The following is a 23,523-nucleotide window of genomic DNA, read 5'->3' on the forward strand; positions in this document are numbered from 1 at the left end:
CTCTGTGTCTTGCTCACCTGTAGCCCTAGTTCAGCTTCCAATTCAACATGCTGTCTCTCTCCCTGCTGCTCTGTCTTGCTCACCTGTAGCCCTAGTTCAGCTTCCAATTCAACATGCTGTCTCTCTCCCTGCTGCTCTGTGTCTTGCTCACCTGTAGCCCTAGTTCAGCTTCCAATTCAACATGCTGTCTCTCTCCCTGCTGCTCTGTGTCTTGCTCACCTGTAGCCCTAGTTCAGCTTCCAATTCAACATGCTGTCTCTCTCCCTGCTGCTCCGTGTCTTGCTCACCTGTAGCCCTAGTTCAGCTTCCAATTCAACAACCTGTCTCTCTCCCTGCTGCTCTGTGTCTTGGTTCTCTGTAGCCCTAGTTCAGCTTCCAATTCAACAAGCTGTCTCTCTCCCTGCTGCTCTGTGTCTTGCTCACCTGTAGCCCTAGTTCAGCTTCCAATTCAACAACCTCTCTCTCCCTGCTGCTCTGTGTCTTGGTTCTCTGTAGCCCTAGTTCAGCTTCCAATTCAACAAGCTGTCTCTCTCCCTGCTGCTCTGTGTCTTGGTTCTCTGTAGCCCTAGTTCAGCTTCCAATTCAACATGATGTCTCTCTCCCTGCTGCTCCGTGTCTTGCTCACCTGTAGCCCTACTTCCTGCCTCTGGAGAGAGATCATGCAGTTGCTATATTATGTCACCAAAGGTACACAAAAGACTCAAACACTGTCTTTCACTGTACTAATACATTTCACCAAGGGAAAAAGCTGACTTCTCAAATGTTTACACCAGAAAGAGTGAAGAACACCATGCCCCCCAAAAAAAAAATAACAAGCGCTAGAAGGAAAAGCAGTGGGTGGAGGGAGGTAGGGAGGAGGTTCTTTGGGTTCACGTCCCAGCGTGGGTTGGGTTATAGCCTGGCCTGGCCTGGGTCGATAGCAGAGGCCAGGACTCTCTGGTCTACAGCTCAATGAGCCGTGCTTCGGTAGCTGTTTGGAGGCGGTCGGTGGCAGACAGTGTTTTGACGCTGGCCTGGTGGGCAGAAAAGATTGTACTCTTCAAACCAAAGCAATGCTCTTTTCTTGCTCCTGCTATTGTCCCACTGAAGTGTAAAGAGAAAAGAGAAGCTTCTACTGAGAGCTACTTTCTTTATATGTTATGTTGTCTGAGAATGTTTTCTGGTCCAGGGATATTTGACCTGACAAATAGGGACAAGGGAATTGTGTTTCTTAGACCTGTTTTTAATTGAAGAATATGATAAGACTGTACAGTTGTGAACCAACAGCTGCATTGCTTAAGTCCACAACAGACAGTCCACAACGAACACAAGGGAAAGTGTTTATACTGAAATGTTCTGGGCTGTTGCAGGGTTAAGTTTTCAGAATGTGGGCTGTTGCAGGGTTATGTTTAGGTTTGGCTTTAAGGTTGTGGGTTGTTGGAGGGCAGTTCTGCAGGATTTAGGCCAGACAGTTGTAGGGGTTTCTGTGTTTGGATGATCTGTGTCATTGTCCATAGACAGGTTTGATTGAACAGGGTTTAAAATGCTTTTAATGTCTCCTTGTCTGGTTGAATAGATAGAGAGAGAGAGAGGTGGCCTGAAAGCTGTTCTGCACTACAGTCAGAGGTTCTGAAAACTGGGGGTGTCCGAAGGCCATGCTCCCTTGAGAACGACTGGTGACTTTTTTAAAAAGGAGATTCTACCCGGAAATTAATAAAAACGTAATTATGTTGACACCATTTGAAATATAGATTAGCTTTTACCTCATTGAAAAATCTCAAAGTATTCTGAATGCATCAAATGCTACAAATATATGTTGTAACTTGTCACTCGTGGGTTTTGGTAGTGGGTGTGCAATTCTACACATTTTGCCATTTGACTGAGATAAAATGTGCCGTTTTAAAGCAAATGTTCTTCAATTATACACATTTTGCCATGGCTTATGCTCTGTTCTTATGCTATCTGAGTGACTCAAACATTATATCAAAATCAATGGGGGTGGTCCCCATGCCATGGCATTTTCTGAAATGTAGATTCTCTCAGTCTGGTTTATATTTTGGTGATTGTTAGTTCTCAAAGATGATCTTATAGAACAATACAGTGCCTTCGGAAAGTATTCAGACCCCCTTTTCCACATGTTGTTTTATTACAGCCTTCTTATCAAATTGATTAAATTGTTTTTTTCCCCTCATCAATCCACACACAATACCCCATAATGACATCACAATACCCCATAATGACATCACAATACCCCATAATGACATCACAATAGCCCATAATGACATCACAATAGCCCATAATGACATCACAATAGCCCATAATGACATCACAATAGCCCATAATGACATCACAATAGCCCATAATGACATCACAATACCCCATGATGACATCACAATACAAGTTTTTAGATTGTTTAAAAAATAAACATTTGCACAAAACAAGCAGATAACTTATTCACATAAGTATTCAGACCATTTGCTATGAGACTCAAAATTGAGCTCAGGTGCATCCTGTTTCCATTGATCATCCTTGATGTTTCAACAACTTGATTGAAGTCCACCTGTGGTAAATTCAATTAATTGGACATGATTTGGAAAGGCCACACACCTGTCTATATAAGGTCCCACAGTTGGACACACACACACACAAACCAAGCCATGAGGTCGACAGGATTGTATCGAGGCACAGATCTGGTGAAGAGTAGCAAAAAATGTCTGCATCATTGAAGGTCCTCAAGAACACAGTGGCCACCATCATTCTGCATCATTGAAGGTCCCTAAGAACACAGTGGCCTCCATCATTCTGCAGCATTGAAGGTCCCTAAGAACACAGTGGCCTCCATCATTCTGCAGCATTGAAGGTCCCTAAGAACACAGTGGCCTCCATCATTCTGCATCATTGAAGGTCCCTAAGAACACAGTGGCCTCCATCATTCTGCAGCATTGAAGGTCCCTAAGAACACAGTGGCCTCCATCGTTCTGCAGCATTGAAGGTCCCCAAGAACACAGTGGCCTCCATCATTCTGCAGCATTGAAGGTCCCTAAGAACACAGTGGCCTCCATCATTCTGCAGCATTGAAGGTCCCTAAGAACACAGTGGCCTCCATCATTCTGCAGCATTGAAGGTCCCCAAGAACACAGTGGCCTCCATCATTCTGCAGCATTGAAGGTCCCCAAGAACACAGTGGCCTCCATCATTCTGCAGCATTGAAGGTCCACAAGAACACAGTGGCCTCCATCATTCTGCAGCATTGAAGGTCCACAAGAACACAGTGGCCTCCATCATTCTGCAGCATTGAAGGTCCCCAAGAACACAGTGGCCTCCATCATTCTGCAGCATTGAAGGTCCACAAGAACACAGTGGCCTCCATCATTCTGCATCATTGAAGGTCCCCAAGAACACAGTGGCCTCCATCATTCTGCATCATTGAAGGTCCCCAAGAACACAGTGGCCTCCATCATTCTTAAATGGAAGACGTTTGGAAATACCAAGTCTCTTCCTAGAGCCGCCAGGCCAAACTGAGGAATCAACCAATAACCAGATGGTCACTCTGACAGAGCTCCAGAGTTCCTCTGTGGAGATGGGAGAACCTTCCAGAAGGACAACCATCTCTGCAGCACTTCACCAATCAGGCCTTTATGATAGAGTTGTCAGACGGAATCCACTCCTCAGTAAAAAGGCACATGACAGCCTGCTTGGAGTTTACCAAAAGGCACCTGTTAGGTTCTAAATAGATAAAGTAAAAACTAACGGACAACTAGGTAACGATCAAACCAAGTTTATTCACCCAATGGGTCAGACATCTGAACCTACAAAGACTTATTTACACAAGCACTGGTATTTAAACCTTCCTCCAATACTTCGTCTTCTCCTTACACATATGGACAGCCAAAACATCTCTGTTGCTAGGCAGAACTTCAGTGATACCTGTTCTTCAACGGCCCAAATTCCTCACTCCTCCCCAACTCACGGTTGTCCTGTTGACTTGTACCAAACGGTGGCACTTCAGAGAGGCAAGTCTCTGAATGTCCTTGAGTGGCCCAGCCTGAACCCGGACTTGAACCCGATCTAACATCTCTGGAGAGATCTGAAAATAGCTGTGCAGAAGCGCTCCCCATTCAACCAGACAGAGCTTGAGAGGATCTGCTGGGAAGAAATGGGAGAAACTCCCCAAATACAGGTGTGCCAAGCTGGTAGCGTCATACCCAAGAAGACTTAAGACTGTAATTGCTGCCAAAGGTGCTTAAACAAAGTACTGAGTAAAGGGTCTGAATACTCATGTAAATGTGATATCAGTTTTATTTTAAATAAATTTACAAAAAAAAAACTGTTTATGCTTTGTCATTGTGGGGTATTGTGTTTAATGTAGATTGATGAGGAGGGGAAAAAGATTGAACTAAATGTGGAAAAAGTCAAGGGATCTGAATCCTTTCCGAAAGCAGTGTAACACCTGTCTATAGTGTGAGGAAGGAATTACATTTACATTTACATTTAAGTCATTTAGCAGACGCTCTTATCCAGAGCGACTTACAAATTGGTGCATTCACCTTATGACATCCAGTGGAACAGCCACTTTACAATAGTGCATCTAAATCTTTTAGGGGGTGAGAAGGATTACTTATCCTATCCTAGGTATTCCTTAAAGAGGCATGCTCTCATTGGTTAGCCTCATCTTTCTCCGCTGGAAGCCATTATGTCACAGCGTGATCATGGCCATAGTTGACAAGACAGCACAGATATGTCTATTGGCGTGACAGATCTATCAGACAGGTCTGGGGCCAGGCTAATTGAGTCATAGGTAAAGACAGCACAGATATGTCTATTGGCGTGACAGATCTATCAGACAGATCTGGGGCCAGGCTAATTGAGTCATAGGTAAAGACAGCACAGATATGTCTATTGGCGTGACAGATCTATCAGACAGATCTGGGGCCAGGCTAATTGAGTCATAGGTAAAGACAGCACAGATATGTCTATTGGCGTGACAGATCTATCAGACAGGTCTGGGGCCAGGCTAATTGAGTCATAGGTAAAGACAGCACAGATATGTCTATTGGCGTGACAGATCTATCAGACAGGTCTGGGGCCAGGCTAATTGAGTCATAGGTAAAGACAGCACAGATATGTCTATTGGCGTGACAGATCTATCAGACAGATCTGGGGCCAGGCTAATTGAGTCATAGGTAAAGACAGCACAGATATGTCTATTGGCGTGACAGATCTATCAGACAGGTCTGGGGCCAGGCTAATTGAGTCATAGGTAAAGACAGCACAGATATGTCTATTGGCGTGACAGATCTATCAGACAGGTCTGGGGCCAGGCTAATTGAGTCATAGGTAAAGACAGCACAGATATGTCTATTGGCGTGACAGATCTATCAGACAGGTCTGGGGCCAGGCTAATTGAGTCATAGGTAAAGACAGCACAGATATGTCTATTGGCGTGACAGATCTATCAGACAGGTCTGGGGCCAGGCTAATTGAGTCATAGGTAAAGACAGCACAGATATGTCTATTGGCGTGACAGATCTATCAGACAGGTCTGGGGCCAGGCTAATTGAGTCATAGGTAAAGACAGCACAGATATGTCTATTGGCGTGACAGATCTATCAGACAGATCTGGGGCCAGGCTAATTGAGTCATAGGTAAAGACAGCACAGATATGTCTATTGGCGTGACAGATCTATCAGACAGGTCTGGGGCCAGGCTAATTGAGTCATAGGTAAACATGTCAAACCAAGCGCATCTCTATTTCGGCCAGCTTTGCTTCCTATGAACGCTGCTGTAGTACCATTGAAGTATCGTCTTGTTACTGTCCCATCATCCACTTCCTCTGTTTGGCCTGTAAATACAACGATACTTCCTATGTTTATAAATACAACACTTCCTGTTTATAAATACAACAACACTTCCTATGTTTATAAATACAATGACACGTCCTGTTCATAAATACAACAACACTTCCTATGTTTACAAATACAATGAGACTTCCTGTTTATAAATACAACAACACTTCCTATGTTTATAAATACAATGACACGTCCTGTTCATAAATACAACAACACTTCCTATGTTTACAAATACAATGAGACTTCCTGTTCATAAATACAACAACACTTCCTATGTTTATAAATACAATGACACGTCCTGTTCATAAATACAACAACACTTCCTATGTTTACAAATACAACGAGACTTCCTGTTTATAAATACAACAACACTTCCTATGTTTATAAATACAATGACACGTCCTGTTCATAAATACAACAACACTTCCTATGTTTACAAATACAATGACACGTCCTGTTCATAAATACAACAGTACGTCCTGTGTTTATAAATACAACAGTACGTCCTGTGTTTATAAATACAACAACACTTCCTATGTTTATAAATACAACAACACTTCCTATGTTTATAAATAGAAAATAATAGATCCAGCATCCTGAGCATTCTGGCCTTCAGCATGTGATCATGCTCTGATGCAGTCTGATATTGTGGGGTAAAAGAGGACAGTTTTGGTGTTGTCGTTTTGGGAAACCGAGGGTATGAACGAGCTGGAGGCCTCCAGACAGAGCTCATATTGTAGAAAAGTCAGGGCGTAGTCCCAACGGGGGCTTGAACCCTGGACCTTGTGACTGTCAAGTCAACCTTAGCTGCTACACCACAGTCACTATGTTATTATCACTGATTGGGGAGATAAATAGTCATATGGTGGACGGAAACAGACATCTGAATATCCTGTTGAGTTTACTCAGATGGAGGAGGGAAACAGACAACTGAATATCCTGTTGAGTTTACTCAAGATGGAGGAGGGAAACAGACAACTGAATATCCTGTTGAGTTTACTCATATGGAGGAGGGAAACAGACAACTGAATATCCTGTTGAGTTTACTCAGATGGAGGTAAACAGACAACTGAATATCCTGTTGAGTTTACTCATATGGAGGAGGGAAACAGACAACTGAATATCCTGTTGAGTTTACTCATATGGAGGAGGGAAACAGACAACTGAATATCCTGTTGAGTTTACTCATATGGAGGAGGGAAACAGACAACTGAATATCCTGTTGAGTTTACTCATATGGAGGAGGGAAACAGACAACTGAATATCCTGTTGAGTTTACTCATATGGAGGAGGGAAACAGACAACTGAATATCCTGTTGAGTTTACTCATATGGAGGAGGGAAACAGACAACTGAATATCCTGTTGAGTTTACTCATATGGAGGAGGGAAACAGACAACTGAATATCCTGTTGAGTTTACTCATATGGAGGAGGGAAACAGACAACTGAATATCCTGTTGAGTTTACTCAGATGGAGGTAAACAGACAACTGAATATCCTGTTGAGTTTACTCAAGATGGAGGAGGGAAACAAACAAACATAAATATGACCATCCATGCTCTTCCCTCCCCACTATGACAAATCCTGAGTCCAAACCCTGCAGTACTAAAGCCATGATCTATCAGACTGTTCAGTCACTTACACAGGTCCAAGAGGCTTTGAAACAGCTTCTACCCTCAAGCCATGAGACTCCTGAACATCTAATCAAATGGCTACTCAGACTATTTGCATTGCCCCCCCCCCCTACTGTGATTGTTTCTCTAAAGTCTAACGGTGGTCCACAATGTGGTTCTGAAATCTGTATGATCTATTGTCAGCCTCTGTAATATTGTGGAGTGATACTTCAATTCATTGTTGTAACTCCAACTGTATCCCAGGAGTCAGAACACGAGGAGGATGCCTGCAGCACGGTCAGTGGCAGCACGGTCGGTAGCAGCACGGTCAGTGGCAGCACGGTCAGTGGCAGCACGGTCGGTAGCAGCACGGTCAGCACGGTAGCAGCACGGTCAGTGGCAGCACGGTCGGTGGCAGCACGGTGGTCGGTGACAGCACGGTCGGTGGCAGCACGGTCGGTGGCAGCACGGTCGGTAGCAGCACGGTCGGTGGCAGCACGGTGGTCGGTGGCAGCACGGTCGGTGGCAGCACGGTCGGTGGCAGCAGCACGGTCGGTGGCAGCACGGTCGGTGGCAGCACGGTCGGTAGCAGCACGGTCGGTGGCAGCACGGTCGGTGGCAGCACGGTCGGTGGCAGCACGGTCGGTGGCAGCACGGTCAGTGGCAGCACGGTCGGTGGCAGCACGGTGGTCACGCACGGTCGGTGGCAGCACGGTGGGTGGCAGCACGGTCGGTGGCAGCACGGTCGGTGGCAGCACGGTCGGTGACAGCACGGTCGGTGACAGCACGGTCGGTGCAGCACGGTCGGTGGCAGCACGGTCGGTAGCAGCACGGTCGGTGGCAGCACGGTCGGTGGCAGCACGGTCGGTGGCAGCACGGTCGGTGGCAGCACGGTCGGTGGCAGCACGGTCGGTAGCAGCACGGTCGGTAGCAGCACGGTCGGTAGCAGCACGGTCGGTGGCAGCACGGTCGGTAGCAGCACGGTCGGTGGCAGCACGGTCGGTAGCAGCACGGTCGGTAGCAGCACGGTCGGTGGCAGCACGGTCGGTGGCAGCACGGTCGGTAGCAGCACGGTCGGTGGCAGCACGGTCGGTGGCAGCACGGTCGGTGGCAGCACGGTCGGTAGCAGCACGGTCGGTGGCAGCACGGTCGGTGGCAGCACGGTCGGTAGCAGCACGGTCGGTAGCAGCACGGTCGGTGGCAGCACGGTCGGTAGCAGCACGGTCGGTAGCAGCACGGTCGGTGACAGCACGGTCGGTGACAGCACGGTCAGTGACAGCACGGTCGGTAGCAGCACGGTCGGTAGCAGCACGGTCGGTGGCAGCACGGTCAGTGGCAGCACGGTCGGTAGCAGCACGGTCGGTAGCAGCACGGTCGGTAGCAGCACGGTCAGTGGCAGCACGGTCGGTGGCAGCACGGTCAGTGGCAGCACGGTCAACAGCGGCGGCTGCAGAAGTACCAGAGGAGACATGTCTCTATGCCAGGCCGCTATACAGAAGCTGATGGAATACATTCAGCTCAACTTCACAGAGGAAGGAGAGATCCAGAGTACCGCCCTCCGACCCACGAGATGTTATGTTTAGACTGTGAAGGCTTCATCTTGTGATTCACTTGATGTGGTGATTAAAAATATCTTGAAGGTCATACGGACGATGACATCACTGATATAGAGTTAACACTTAAAACATAATGAGTGTCATACGGACGATGACATCACTGATATAGAGTTAACATTTAAAACATAATGAGTGTCATACGGTCTATGACATCACTGATATAGAGTTAACATTTAAAACATAATGAGTGTCATACGGTCTATGACATCACTGATATAGAGTTAACATTTAAAACATAATGAGTGTCATACGGACGATGACATCACTGATATAGAGTTAACATTTAAAACATAATGAGTGTCATACGGACGATGACATCACTGATATAGAGTTAACATTTAAAACATAATGAGTGTCATACGGTCTATGACATCACTGATATAGAGTTAACATTTAAAACATAATGAGTGTCATACGGTCTATGACATCACTGATATAGAGTTAACATTTAAAACATAATGAGTGTCATACGGACGATGACATCACTGATATAGAGTTAACATTTAAAACATAATGAGTGTCATACGGACGATGACATCACTGATATAGAGTTAACATTTATTACTTATTAGAATATTACTTTTGCTTTTGAAAATAAACCTCAAACTTATAATGTTAAAGTTAGATATTGATGTTCAGCCATGCATAAAAACAATATATTAGTTATACATTTAATTAAATCAAATTCCATCTACTACACCTCCACAGCGTTACACATTTAGGAAGATTCCAAACACATTCGACAGAGCGTTGGGCCAGTAACCGAAAAGGTTGCTGGATCGAATCCCCGAGCTGACAAGGTAAAAATCTGTCGTTCTGCTCCTGAACAAGGCAGTTAACCCACAGTTCCCCGGTGGTCCTTCATTGTAAATAAGAATTTGTTCTTGACTGACTTGCCCAGTTAAATAAAAAAATAAAAAAATATAAACTGGTAACTAAACTCTCCACAAATCCTATAAATGTCAAAGCAAGCAAAAGATATGTAGACCTACAGTGGGGCAAAAAAGTATTTAGTCAGCCACTCTTAAAGAAGAAGATACAGGTCTGTGAGACCCAGAAATCTTGCTTGTTTGTAGGTGACCAAATACATATTTTCCACCATAATTTGCAAATAAATTCATAAAAAATCCTACAATGTGATTTTCTGGATTTTTTCTCTCTCATTTTGTCTGTCATAGTTGAAGTGTACCTATGATGAAAATTACAGGCCTCTCTCATCTTTTTAAGTGGGAGAACTTGCACAATTGGTGGCTGACTAAATACTTTTTTTGCCCCACTGTACAAACTACTATAGGATGTATATAACCTACACTTTTTGTACAGTTCAGTCAGTGGGCATCTCCAAAATGAGAGGGAGTCTTATAATGCAGTGAATGGGTTTTAAAGTAAACTGAACAAAAATACAAACGCAACAGGTAAAGTGTTGGTCCCATGTTTCATGAGCTCAAATAAAATATCTCAAAAATGGTTCCAAACGCAGAATAATTTCTTTCAAATGTTTTGCACAGATTTGTTTACATCCCTGTTAGCATTTCTCCCTTGCCAATATCATCCCATCCACCTGACAGGTGTGGCATATCAAGAAGCTGATTAAACAGCATTATCATTACACAGGTGCACCTTGTGCTGGGTGGGTCAATAAAAGGCAACTCTAAAATGTGCAGTTTTGTCACACAACACAATGCCACAGAGTGCAATTGTCATGCTGACTGCAGGAATGACCACCAGATCTCTTCCCAGAAAATATCACGTTAATTTCTCTATCATAAAGCACAACTCCAACGTCGTTTTCGAGAATTTGGCAGTACTTCCAACCCGGCCTCACAACAGCAGACCGTGTGTAACCACGCCAGACAAGGACCTCCACATCCGGCTTGTTCACCTGCGGGATCGTCTGAGACCAGCCACCCGGACAGCTGATGGAACTGTAGGTTTGCACAAGCAAAGAATTACTGTGTCCTCTCAGCGCAGCTTGTCGTCCTCACCTGGGTCTTGACCTGACTGCAGTTCGGCCCCGTAACCGACTTCAGTGGGCAAATGCTCATCTTCGATGGCCACTGGCACGCTGAACAAGTGTGCTCTTCACGGATGAATCGCGGTTTCAACTGTACCTGGCAGATGTGAGACGTGTAGGCGAGCGTTTTGCTGATGTCAACACTGTGAACAGAGTGCCCCATGGTGGCGGTGGGGTTATGGTATGAGGCAGGAATAAGCTACGGACAACGAACACAATTGCATTTTATCGATGGCAATTTGAATGCGAAGAGATACCATGAAGAGATCCTGAGGCCCGTTGTGGTGCCATTCATCTGCCGCCATCACCTCCTGTTTCAGCATGACAATGATGCCTGGAAGCTGAAAATGTCCCAGTTCTTCCACGACCTGCATACTCATCAGACATGTCACCCATTGAGCATGTTTGGGATGCTCTGGATCGAGGTGTCGAGGTGTACGACAGCATGTACCAGTTCTTCCATGGCCTGTATATTCAGACATGTCACCCATAGAGCATGTTTGGGATGCTCTGGATCGAGGTGTCGAGGTGTACGACAGCATGTCCCAGTTCTTCCATGGCCTGTATATTCAGACATGTCACCCATAGAAATTTGGATGCTCTAGATCGAGGTGTTGAGGTGTACGACAGCATGTCCCAGTTCTTCCATGGCCTGTATATTCAGACATGTCACCCATAGAGCACGTTTGGATGCTCTAGATCGAGGTGTTGAGGTGTACGACAGCATGTCCCAGTTCTTCCATGGCCTGTATATTCAGACATCACCCATGACAGGTTTGGATGCTCTAGATCGAGCTTGAGGTGTAAACAGCATGTCCCAGTTCTTCCAGGCCTGCACCTTGTGCCCATAGAGCACGTTTGGATGCTCTAGATCGAAAGTCACCTCTAAAATGTCCCAGTTCTTCCATGGCCTGTATATTCAGACATGTCACCCATAGAGTGCAATTTGGATGCTCTAGATCTGTCAGGAATGACAGCATGTCCAGATTCTTCCATGGCCTGTATATTCAGACATGTCACCCATAGAGCACGTTTGGATGCTCTAGATCGAGGTGTTGAGGTGTACGACAGCATGTCCCAGTTCTTCCATGGCCTGTATATTCAGACATGTCACCCATAGAGCACGTTTGGGATGCTCTAGATCGAGTGTTGAGGTGTACGACAGCATGTCCCAGTTCTTCCATGGCCTGTATATTCAGACATGTCACCCATAGAGCACGTTTGGATGCTCTAGATCGGGATGTTGAGGTGTACCAGCATGTCCCAGTTCTTCCATGGCCTGTATATTCAGACATGTCACCCATAGAGCACGTTTGGATGCTCTAGATCGAAGGTGTACTGCATGTCCCAGTTCTTCCATGGCCTGTATATTCAGACATGTCACCCATGGGTTTGGATGCTCTGATCTGTTGAGGTGTACGACAGCATGTCCCAGTTCTTCATGGCCTGTATATTCAGACATGTCACCCATAGAGCACGTTTGGATGCTCTAGATCGAGGTGTTGAGGTGTACGACAGCATGTCCCAGTTCTTCCATGGCCTGTATATTCAGACATGTCACCCATAGAGCACGTTTGGATGCTCTAGATCGAGGTGTTGAGGTGTACGACAGCATGTCCCAGTTCTTCCATGGCCTGTATATTCAGACATGTCACCCATAGTGGCGTTTGGGTCTAGATCGGTGTTGAGGTGTAGGAAGCATGTCCCAGTTCTTCCATGGCCTGTATATTCAGACATGTCACCCATTGAGCATGTTTGGGATGCTCTGGATCGAGGTGTCGAGGTGTACGACAGCATGTCCCAGTTCTTCCATGGCCTGTATATTCAGACATGTCACCCATAGAGCATGTTTGGGATGCTCTGGATCGAGGTGTCGAGGTGTACGACAGCATGTCCCAGTTCTTCCATGGCCTGTATATTCAGACATGTCACCCATAGAGCATGTTTGGGATGCTCTGGATCGAGGTGTCGAGGTGTACGACAGCATGTCCCAGTTCTTCCATGGCCTGTATATTCAGACATGTCACCCATAGAGCATGTTTGGGATGCTCTGGATCGAGGTGTCGAGGTGTACGACAGCATGTCCCAGTTCTTCCATGGCCTGTATATTCAGACATGTCACCCATAGAGCATGTTTGGGATGCTCTGGATCGAGGTGTCGAGGTGTACGACAGCATGTCCCAGTTCTTCCATGGCCTGTATATTCAGACATGTCACCCATTGAGCATGTTTGGGATGCTCTGGATCGAGGTGTCGAGGTGTACGACAGCATGTCCCAGTTCTTCCATGGCCTGTATATTCAGACATGTCACCCATAGAGGACGTTTGGATGCTCTAGATCGAGGTGTTGAGGTGTACCAGCATGTCCCAGTTCTTCCATGGCCTGTATATTCAGACATGTCACCCATAGAGCATGTTTGAGATGCTCTGGATCACATGTATGACAAATGGTGGTCAGAGCACCAGATACTGACAGCCATTGAAGAGACAAATTCCACAGGTCACAATCAACAGATCACTCTATGAAGGAGATTTCACGCTGCATGACAAATGGTGGTCACACCAGATACTGACTGGTTTTCATGAGACAAATGGTGGTCACACCAGATACTGACTGGTTTTCTGCAGTGTAAAGTACTTCAGTAAAAATACTTGAAAGTACTACTTAAGTAGTTTTATGGGGGTATCTGTACTTTGCTATTCATATTTTTGACAACTTTTACTTTTATTTCACTACACTCCAAAATAAAATGATGTACGATTTACTCCGTACATTTTCCCTGACATACAAAAGTACTCTTTACATTTTGAATGCTTAGCAGGACAGGAAACTACAGACCCTGGTTTGGTATTCCAACCGGCCGTGATCGGGTGTCCCATAGGGCGGCGCACAATTGACCCAGCATCGTCCGGGTTAGGGGAGGGTTTGGCCGCAATTGTAAATAAGAATGTGTTCTTAACTGACTTGCCTAGATAAATAAATAAAAAGATTTGTATTCCCAGTCATGTGAAATTCATAGATTAGGGCCTAATGAATTTATTTCAATTGACTGATTTCCTTAAATTAACTATAACTCAGTAAAATCTTTGTTGCAAATTGTTGCATGTTGCATTTATATTTTTGATCAGTATAGTTATTAAAGGGTGAGTGGGATTTACAGTAGTTTTCAAAGGGACACTCGGTGAGTGGGATTTACAGTAGTTTTCAAAGGGACACTCGGTGAGTGGGTTTTACAGTAGTCTTCAAAGGGACACTCAGTGAGTGGGTTTTACAGTAGTTTTCAAAGGGACACTCGGTGAGTGGGTTTTACAGTAGTCTTCAAAGGGACACTCAGTGAGTGGGTTTTACAGTAGTCTTCAAAGGGACACTCAGTGAGTGGGTTTTACAGTAGTTTTCAAAGGGACACTCGGTGAGTGGGTTTTACAGTAGTCTTCAAAGGGACACTCAGTGAGTGGGTTTTACAGTAGTTTTCAAAGGGTCACTCAGTGAGTGGGTTTTACAGTAGTCTTCAAAGGGACACTCAGTGAGTGGGTTTTACAGTAGTCTTCAAAGGGACACTCAGTGAGTGGGTTTTACAGTAGTTTTCAAAGGGACACTCGGTGAGTGGGTTTTACAGTAGTCTTCAAAGGGACACTCAGTGAGTGGGTTTTACAGTAGTCTTCAAAGGAAACTCCGTGAGTGGGTTTTACAGTAGTCTTCAAAGGGACACTCAGTGAGTGGGTTTTACAGTAGTTTTCAAAGGGACACTCAGTGAGTGGGTTTTACAGTAGTCTTCAAAGGGACACTCAGTGAGTGGGTTTTACAGTAGTTTTCAAAGGGTCACTCAGTGAGTGGGTTTTACAGTAGTCTTCAAAGGGACACTCAGTGAGTGGGTTTTACAGTAGTTTTCAAAGGGACACTCAGTGAGTGGGTTTTACCGTAGTTTTCAAAGGGACACTCAGTGAGTGGGCTTTACAGTAGTTTTCAAAGGGGCACTTAAATATCACTGTGTCACCAAATTAATTCAAATCTATTTTAGTATGACAAGCAGAGACATCATGTCTCTCTCTCTCACACACACACACACACACACACACACACACACACACACACACGGATGTGATCTGGTCAAAACAAGGATGGCATTAACAAGTGAACCTGGCATCACGAGCCCAGACATCATCTCTCTTCTCTCACGCACACAGACACACATGTGGACCTTGCATGGACAGGATAGTATCACTAACTAGTGAGAAGTTCTCATCATGAAAATAAGAACCGATTAAATAGGGGGATGGTGGTATAAGGCCGTTGATATTTTCAACAGCAGGCTGTGTAAATCAATGCAAACGTCATTACAAACGTCGACCTACTCCGTCGATAATGTAGCCTAATTTTACCTTTGCCAAGCAAATATAGCGGTCGAGATGGCGCTAACACATCACCCATTGCATATCCATTCTCTTGAAAAAATATTTTGGTCCAGCTCTCTCTTGCAACCAATGAGACCAAATGAGCGATAGCTTGAAACTTGAATGATTTTTCAACTTTAAATCAAAGGACAGCTTAGTTGGTCAACCAGACCCTTTCGGCCTCTTGAAGTTGAAGATAAATATCCTTCCATTCATTGCTTTATATAGGTTTTGATCTATTCGACCTACAGAAGCTTTTCACCTAGAATAGATATCCTAAACTCTTGTCTTTTGTCAACAAAACACACATTCAAATTGAAATTATAGAACCTATCGAAAAAGGCATGTTAATGAATAATTTCACAATCTCAACTTAAGTTTTAAATGTTTTAAAATGTTAAAATAAATAAACGGGGTTAACTTACGTCTGGGTAGCAAGACAAAGTTATCCTAAGCGTAGACTTCTCAAACGACTGAAAACAAGGGAAATGTATTTCTACAAGCAAATATTAAGAAAAGTTATTCTTACAACGTATCCACAGATGAGCGCTTAGCCTAAATATTCCGTTACTTATAAAATCATAAAATAATCCTAGCAAAGTTGCGATGGAACAGTACTGTGCGCACTCGTCACTCGGGACATTGCTTGTGGCAATATTTCCATGCAATGTATTCAAAGCAGAACCAAAGATGGTGGATAAATGAAGACAGTTAACTCAGATCGTTTATCACAGAAAAAAATGTATGTTCCGGTCTTCTTAACTGGGTGTGTCTCTCATAGACACCAATGGAATATCCGCTGGGTCGGGTCTACTTAGTTCATATAGACTTTTATTGAAACAGAAAAAAAGAAAGAAAAAACCCCATCTACGACTCGGGTGTCTCGCTGGCTCTTCCGTCTCTGGCAGAACTATGACCACACGGGGCGGAGTCAGCGCCATTGATTTATGAGCTCTTTGTCCAATCAGGGCGAAGTTGACAGAATAACGAGATTGAAATGATTACACTATCCAATCAGATCATGGTAAAAATCTGTATAAAAGAACTGCATAACTGGGTTAACAGTTTTACAATTAGTTAACAAACTGTTAATACATTATTTGATAAACATAACTTTTTGGTTGAAGTTGTAATAAACTACTTTATAAATCTTGAAATATCCCTTGATGTGATGTGCTACTGATAACTTTGTGTGTGTGTGTGTGTGTGTGTGTGTGTGTGTGTGTGTGTGTGTGTGTGTGTGTGTGTGTGTGTGTGTGTGTGTGTGTACATTTAATCATATCACAACACGTTCATTTGACCCTGCAACAATTTATAAAACATTTCCAGCTGCCGTTGAGCAAGACACTTGACCCCTAAAATGCTCCAAGGGTCGCTGTGCTGCGGCAGACCGTTTCTTAATAAAAACCTCTCCATGGGACATGACCGTGTATGACTGTGTAGTTCAGGGCATTTAGTAATGGGTCTCTTCATCCAGGAAACATGTGGTGGTTGCTGCTAGACTCCATAATAGACTCCACACTAGACTCCATAATAGACTCCACACTAGACTCCATACTAGACTCCATACTAGACTCCATACTAGACTCCATAATAGACTCCATACTAGACTCCACACTAGACTCCACACTAACTCGGTCATTTCCCAAGGACCACCTTATCAGGCACAACAATAACTCTATTAGACTCTTATCACTCTCTCTCTCTCTTCGTTTTCTTTTTCTTCAGACAATATGCTGCTATGACCCGAGAACATAGGAGACAGAACGAGACAGCCCCCCCCCCCACGTGGTTCTGATTAGGGAGGTTGAATTAAATTGCCGGGAACACAATGTTGTTCTCTTAGATTGGATAGAGAAAATATCCATGGTCTGTTTAATAATGTAATCGTGTTTCAATTGTATTTTGAATATCTCTATAGAATATGAAAGGATATTTATTTTTACAGAACATAAGATGCGTCACCCATGATGCTTTGTTTTCTACATAGATAAAGATGAACAGGATGGTGCTGATAGGGCAGTCCTGCTTTTAGTTCCTAAGCAACTTTGCAGTATTTACATTTGTTTTGTGTAATTAAAATTAAATTATAAAAAGCATTTCGCTACACCCGTAATAACATCTGGGATTTGATACAACATGGGGGGGGGGGGGATGGGACGGAGAGGACAAACAATGATTGTTTTATTTATTTTCTGTTTGTTTCTTTATATTTGTACTGTTCAATATGATTGCCTGTCTGTGAACCCCCCCCATAGGGAGGAGCACCTCACACTTCGAAAACCTCTGCGCTGTAGGGAAAATGTGAGTTTTCAGGAAGTTGTAATAGGATTCTTAAACAGTCTGGGGAGGAAGTCCAGGAAGTTGTAGTAGGATTCTTAAACAGTCTGGGGAGGAAGTCCAGGAAGTTGTAATAGGATTCTAAAACAGTCTGGGAGAAAGTCCAGGAAGTTGTAATAGGATTCTAAAACAGTCTGGGAGGAAGTACAGGAAGTTGTAATAGGATTCTTAAACAGTCTGGGGAGGAAGTCCAGGAAGTTGTAATAGGATTCTAAAACAGTCTGGGAGAAAGTCCAGGAAGTTGTAATAGGATTCTTAAACAGTCTGGGAGAGGAAGTTGTAATAGGATTCCAGTCTGAAGTTGTAATAGGATTCTAAAACAGTCTGGGAGAAAGTACAGGAAGTTGTAATAGGATTCTTAAACAGTCTGGGAGGAAGTCCAGGAAGTTGTAATAGGATTCTAAAACAGTCTGGGAGAAAGTCCAGGAAGTTGTAATAGGATTCTAAAACAGTCTGGGAGGAAGTACAGGAAGTTGTAATAGGATTCTTAAACAGTCTGGGAGGAAGTCCAGGAAGTTGTAATAGGATTCTAAAACAGTCTGGGAGAAAGTCCAGGAAGTTGTAATAGGATTCTAAAACAGTCTGGGAGAAAGTACAGGAAGTTGTAATAGGATTCTAAAACAGTCTGGGAGAAAGTCCAGGAAGTTGTAATAGGATTCTTAAACAGTCTGGGAGAAAGTACAGGAAGTTGTAATAGGATTCTAAAACAGTCTGGGGAGAAAGTCCAGGAAGTTGTAATAGGATTCTTAAACAGTCTGGGAGGAAGTCCAGGAAATTGTAATAGGATTCTAAAACAGTCTGGGGAGGAAGTACAGGAAGTTGTAATAGGATTCTTAAACAGTCTGGGGAGGAAGTACAGGAAGTTGTAATAGGATTCTTAAACAGTCTGGGGAGAAAGTCCAGGAAGTTGTAATAGGATTCTTAAACAGTCTGGGAGGAAGTCCAGGAAGTTGTAATAGGATTCTAAAACAGTCTGGGAGGAAGTCCAGGAAGTTGTAATAGGATTCTAAAACAGTCTGGGAGGAAGTCCAGGAAGTTGTAATAGGATTCTAAAACAGTCTGGGAGGAAGTCCAGGAAGTTGTAATAGGATTCTAAAACAGTCTGGGAGGAAGTCCAGGAAGTTGTAATAGGATTCTAAAACAGTCTGGGAGAAAGTCCAGGAAGTTGTAATAGGATTCTAAAACAGTCTGGGAGAAAGTACAGGAAGTTGTAATAGGATTCTTAAACAGTCTGGGAGAAAGTCCAGGAAGTTGTAATAGGATTCTAAAACAGTCTGGGAGAAAGTACAGGAAGTTGTAATAGGATTCTAAAACAGTCTGGGAGAAAGTCCAGGAAGTTGTCATAGGATTCTTAAACAGTCTGGGAGAAAGTACAGGAAGTTGTCATAGGATTCTTAAACAGTCTGGGAGAAAGTACAGGAAGTTGTCATAGGATTCTAAAACAGTCTGGGAGAAAGTACAGGAAGTTGTCATAGGATTCTTAAACAGTCTGGGAGAAAGTACAGGAAGTTGTAATAGGATTCTTAAACAGTCTGGGAGAAAGTCCAGGAAGTTGTAATAGGATTCTTAAACAGTCTGGGAGGAAGTACAGGAAGTTGTAATAGGATTCTTAAACAGTCTGGGAGAAAGTACAGGAAGTTGTAATAGGATTCTTAAACAGTCTGGGAGGAAGTACAGGAAGTTGTAATAGGATTCTAAAACAGTCTGGGAGGAAGTACAGGAAGTTGTAATAGGATTCTAAAACAGTCTGGGAGGAAGTACAGGAAGTTGTCATAGGATTCTTAAACAGTCTGGGGAGAAAGTCCAGGAAGTTGTAATAGGATTCTAAAACAGTCTGGGAGGAAGTACAGGAAGTTGTCATAGGATTCTTAAACAGTCTGGGGAGAAAGTCCAGGAAGTTGTAATAGGATTCTTAAACAGTCTGGGAGAAAGTCCAGGAAGTTGTCATAGGATTCTTAAACAGTCTGGGAGAAAGTACAGGAAGTTGTCATAGGATTCTTAAACAGTCTGGGAGGAAGTACAGGAAGTTGTAATAGGATTCTTAAACAGTCTGGGAGAAAGTACAGGAAGTTGTCATAGGATTCTTAAACAGTCTGGGAGGAAGTACAGGAAGTTGTAATAGGATTCTTAAACAGTCTGGGAGAAAGTCCAGGAAGTTGTAATAGGATTCTTAAACAGTCTGGGAGGAAGTACAGGAAGTTGTAATAGGATTCTTAAACAGTCTGGGAGAAAGTCCAGGAAGTTGTAATAGGATTCTAAAACAGTCTGGGAGGAAGTACAGGAAGTTGTCATAGGATTCTTAAACAGTCTGGGGAGAAAGTCCAGGAAGTTGTAATAGGATTCTTAAACAGTCTGGGAGGAAGTACAGGAAGTTGTCATAGGATTCTTAAACAGTCTGGGAGGAAGTCCAGACACTAGATGCAGTCACCATGGTGACCAAACTTCCCATTGCATACAATCCCACAATTTTAACATATACAAAAAGTAGAATATGCATATTTAAATCAACAAAACAGACACTTTCCTGTCTTTGTTATCCATCAATATCAAAATGTGTATATGCTTATAATCATCAGCTGCCTAACCCTTGAACAGTTAAAATTGATCATAAACAGTTGAAGTCAGAAGTTTACATACACTTAGGTTGGAGTCATTAAAATTTGTTTTTTCAACCACTCCACAGTTTTTTTGTTAACAAACTATAGTTTTGGCAAGTCGGTTAGGACATCTACTTTGTGCATGACACAAGTAATTTTACCAACAATTGTTTACAGACAGATTTCACTTAGAATTCACTGTATCACAATTCCAGTGGGTCAGAAGTTTACATACACTAAGTTGACTGTGCCATTCAAACAGCTTGGAAAATTCCAGAAGATGATGTCACGGCTTTAGAAGCTTCTGATAGGCTAATTGACATAATTTGAGTCAATTGGGGGTGTACCTGTGGATGTATTTCAAGGCCTACCTTCAAACTCAGTGCCTCTTTGCTTGACATCATGGGAAAACAAAAGAAATCAGCCAAGACCTCAGAAAAAAATTGTAGACCTCCACAAGTTTGTTTCATCCTTTGGGAGAAATTTACAAATGCCTGAAGGTACCACATTCATCTGTACAAGCAATAGTACACAAGTATAAACTCCATGGGACCATGCGCAGTCATACTGCTTAGGAAGGAGACGCGTTCTGTCTCCTAGAGATGAACGTACTTTGGTGCGAAAAGTGCAAATCAATCCCAGAACAACAGCAAAGGACATTGTGAAGATGCTGGAGGAAACAGGTACAAAAGTATCTATATCCACAGTAAAACAAGTCCTATATCGACATAACCCGAAAGGCCGATCAGCAGGGAAGAAGCCACTGCTCCAAAACCGCCATCAAAAAAAGGGGGAAGCTTGCAAGCTGAAGAACACCATCCCAACCGTGAAGCACGGGGGTGGCAGCATCATGTTGTGGAGGTGCTTTGCTGCCTGAGGGATTGGTGCACTTCACAAAATAGATGGCATCATGAGGAAGGAAAAGTATGTGGATATATTGAAGCAACATCTCAAGACATCAGTCAGGAAGTTAAAGCTTGGTCGCAAATCAGTCTTCCAAATGGACAATGACTCCAAGCATACTTCCAAAGTTGTGGCAAAATGGCTTAAGGACAACATAGTCAAGGTGTTGGAGTGGCCATCACAAAGCCCTGGCCTCAATCCTACAGAAAATGTGAGGGCAGAACTGAAAATGTGTGTGCGAGCAAGGAGGCCAACAAACCTGACTCTGTCAGCTACACTAGCTCTGTCAGGAGGAATGGGCCAAAATTCACCCAAATTATTGTGGGAAGCTTGTGGAAGGCTACCCAAAACGTTTGACCCAAGTTAAACAATTTAAAGGCAGCTTCCAATTACTAATTGAGTGTATGTAAACTTATGACCCACTGGGAATGTGATGAAAGAAATAAAAGCTGAAATAACTCATAATATAATATATATAATTGACATTTAACTTTTTTTTTGTAAATACAGTGGTGATCCTAATGCAGGGAATTTTTACTACGATTATATGTCAGGAATGAAAAACTGAGTTTATATACACTGCTCAAAAAAATAAAGGGATCACTTAAACAACACAATGTAACTCCAAGTCAATCACACTTCTGTGAAATAAAACTGTCCACTTAGGAAGCAACACCGATTGACAATAAATGTCACATGCTATTGTGTAAATGGAATAGACAACAGGTGGAAATCATAGGCAATTAGCAAGACACCCCAATAAAGGAGTGGTTCTGCAGGTGGTGACTACAAACCACTTCTCAGTTCCTATGCTTCCTGGCTGATGTTTTGGTCACTTTTGAATAATGGCGGTGCTTTCACTCTAGTGGTAGCATGAGACGGAGTCTACAACCCACACAGGTAGTGCAGCTCATCCAGGATGACACATCAATGCGAGCTGTGGCAAGAAGGTTTGCTGTGTCTGTCAGCGTAGTGTCCAGAGCATGGAGGCGCTACCAGGAGACAGTCCAGTACATCAGGAGACGTGGAGGAGGCCATAGGAGGGCAACAACCCAGCAGCAGGACCGCTACCTCCGCCTTTGTGCAAGGAGGAGCACTGCCAGAGCCCTGCAAAATGACCTCCAGCAGGCCACAAATGTGCATGTGTCTGCTCAAACGAACAGAAACAGACTCCATGAGGGTGGTATGAGGGCCCGACGTCCACAGGTGGGGGTTGTGCTTACAGCCCAACACCGTGCAGTACGTTTGGCATTTGCCAGAGAACACCAAGATTGGCAAATTCGCCACTGGCGCCCTGTGCTCTTCACAGATGAAAGCAGGTTGACACTGAGCACATGTGACGGAGTCTGGAGGTGCCGTGGAGAACGTTCTGCTGCCTGCAACATCCTCCAGCATGACTGGTTTGGCTGTGGGTCAGTCATGGTGTGGGGTGGCATTTCTTTGGGGGGCCGCACAGCCCTCCATGTGCTCGCCAGTGGTAGCCTGACTGCCATTAGGTACCGAGATGAGATCCTCAGACCCCTTGTGAGACCATATGCTGGTGCGGTTGGCCCTGGGTTCCTCCTAATGCAAGACAATGCTAGACCTCATGTGGCTGGAGTGTGTCAGCAGTTCCTGCAAGAGGAAGGCATTGATGCTAAGGACTGGCCCGCCTGTTCCCCAGACCTGAATCCAATTGAGCACATCTGGGACATCATGTCTCGCTCCATCCACCAACGCCACGTTGCACCACAGACTGTCCAGGAGTTGGCGGATCCTTTAGTCCAGGTCTGGGAGGAGATCCCTCAGGAGACCATCCGCCACCTCATCAGGAGCATGCCCAGGCGTTGTAGGGAGGTCATACAGGCACGTGGAGGCCACACACACTACTGAGCCTCATTTTGACTTGTTTTAAGGACATTACATCAAAGTTGGATCAGCCTGTAGTGTGGTTTTCCACTTTAATTTTGAGTGTGACTCCAAATCCAGACCTCCATGGGTTGATAAATTTGATTTCCATTGATAATTCTTGTGTGATTTTGTTGTCAGCACATTCAACTAGAAACTAAAAAAGTATTTTAATAAGAATATTTCATTCATTCAGATCTAGGATGTGTTATTTTAGTGTCCCCTTCATTTTTTTGAGCAGTGTATATTTGGCTAAGGTGTATGTAAACTTCCGACTTCAACTGTAGGTACGTGGTTGCAAAGGGCATCTGTGTCTTAACAGTGCGATTTGCC

The 23,523-nt window shown here is 44.0% G+C and overlaps 1 protein-coding gene across 1 annotated transcript in view; it reads right to left on the reverse strand.

Moving 5' to 3' along the window:
• The window catches only part of LOC127911914 (PPE family protein PPE10-like), a 70,272-nt gene extending 54,146 nt beyond the window's left edge, over positions 1-16,126 (reverse strand). Inside the window, exon 1 of the mRNA XM_052479964.1 lies at positions 15,889-16,126. The gene's annotated coding sequence lies outside the window, so the exon portion shown is untranslated. The remainder of the gene's footprint in view (positions 1-15,888) is intronic.
• Between the last annotated feature and the right edge of the window lie 7,397 nt (positions 16,127-23,523).

Source organism: Oncorhynchus keta, chromosome 25, assembly GCF_023373465.1.
Source record: "Oncorhynchus keta strain PuntledgeMale-10-30-2019 chromosome 25, Oket_V2, whole genome shotgun sequence".
Lineage (NCBI taxonomy): Eukaryota > Metazoa > Chordata > Actinopteri > Salmoniformes > Salmonidae > Oncorhynchus > Oncorhynchus keta.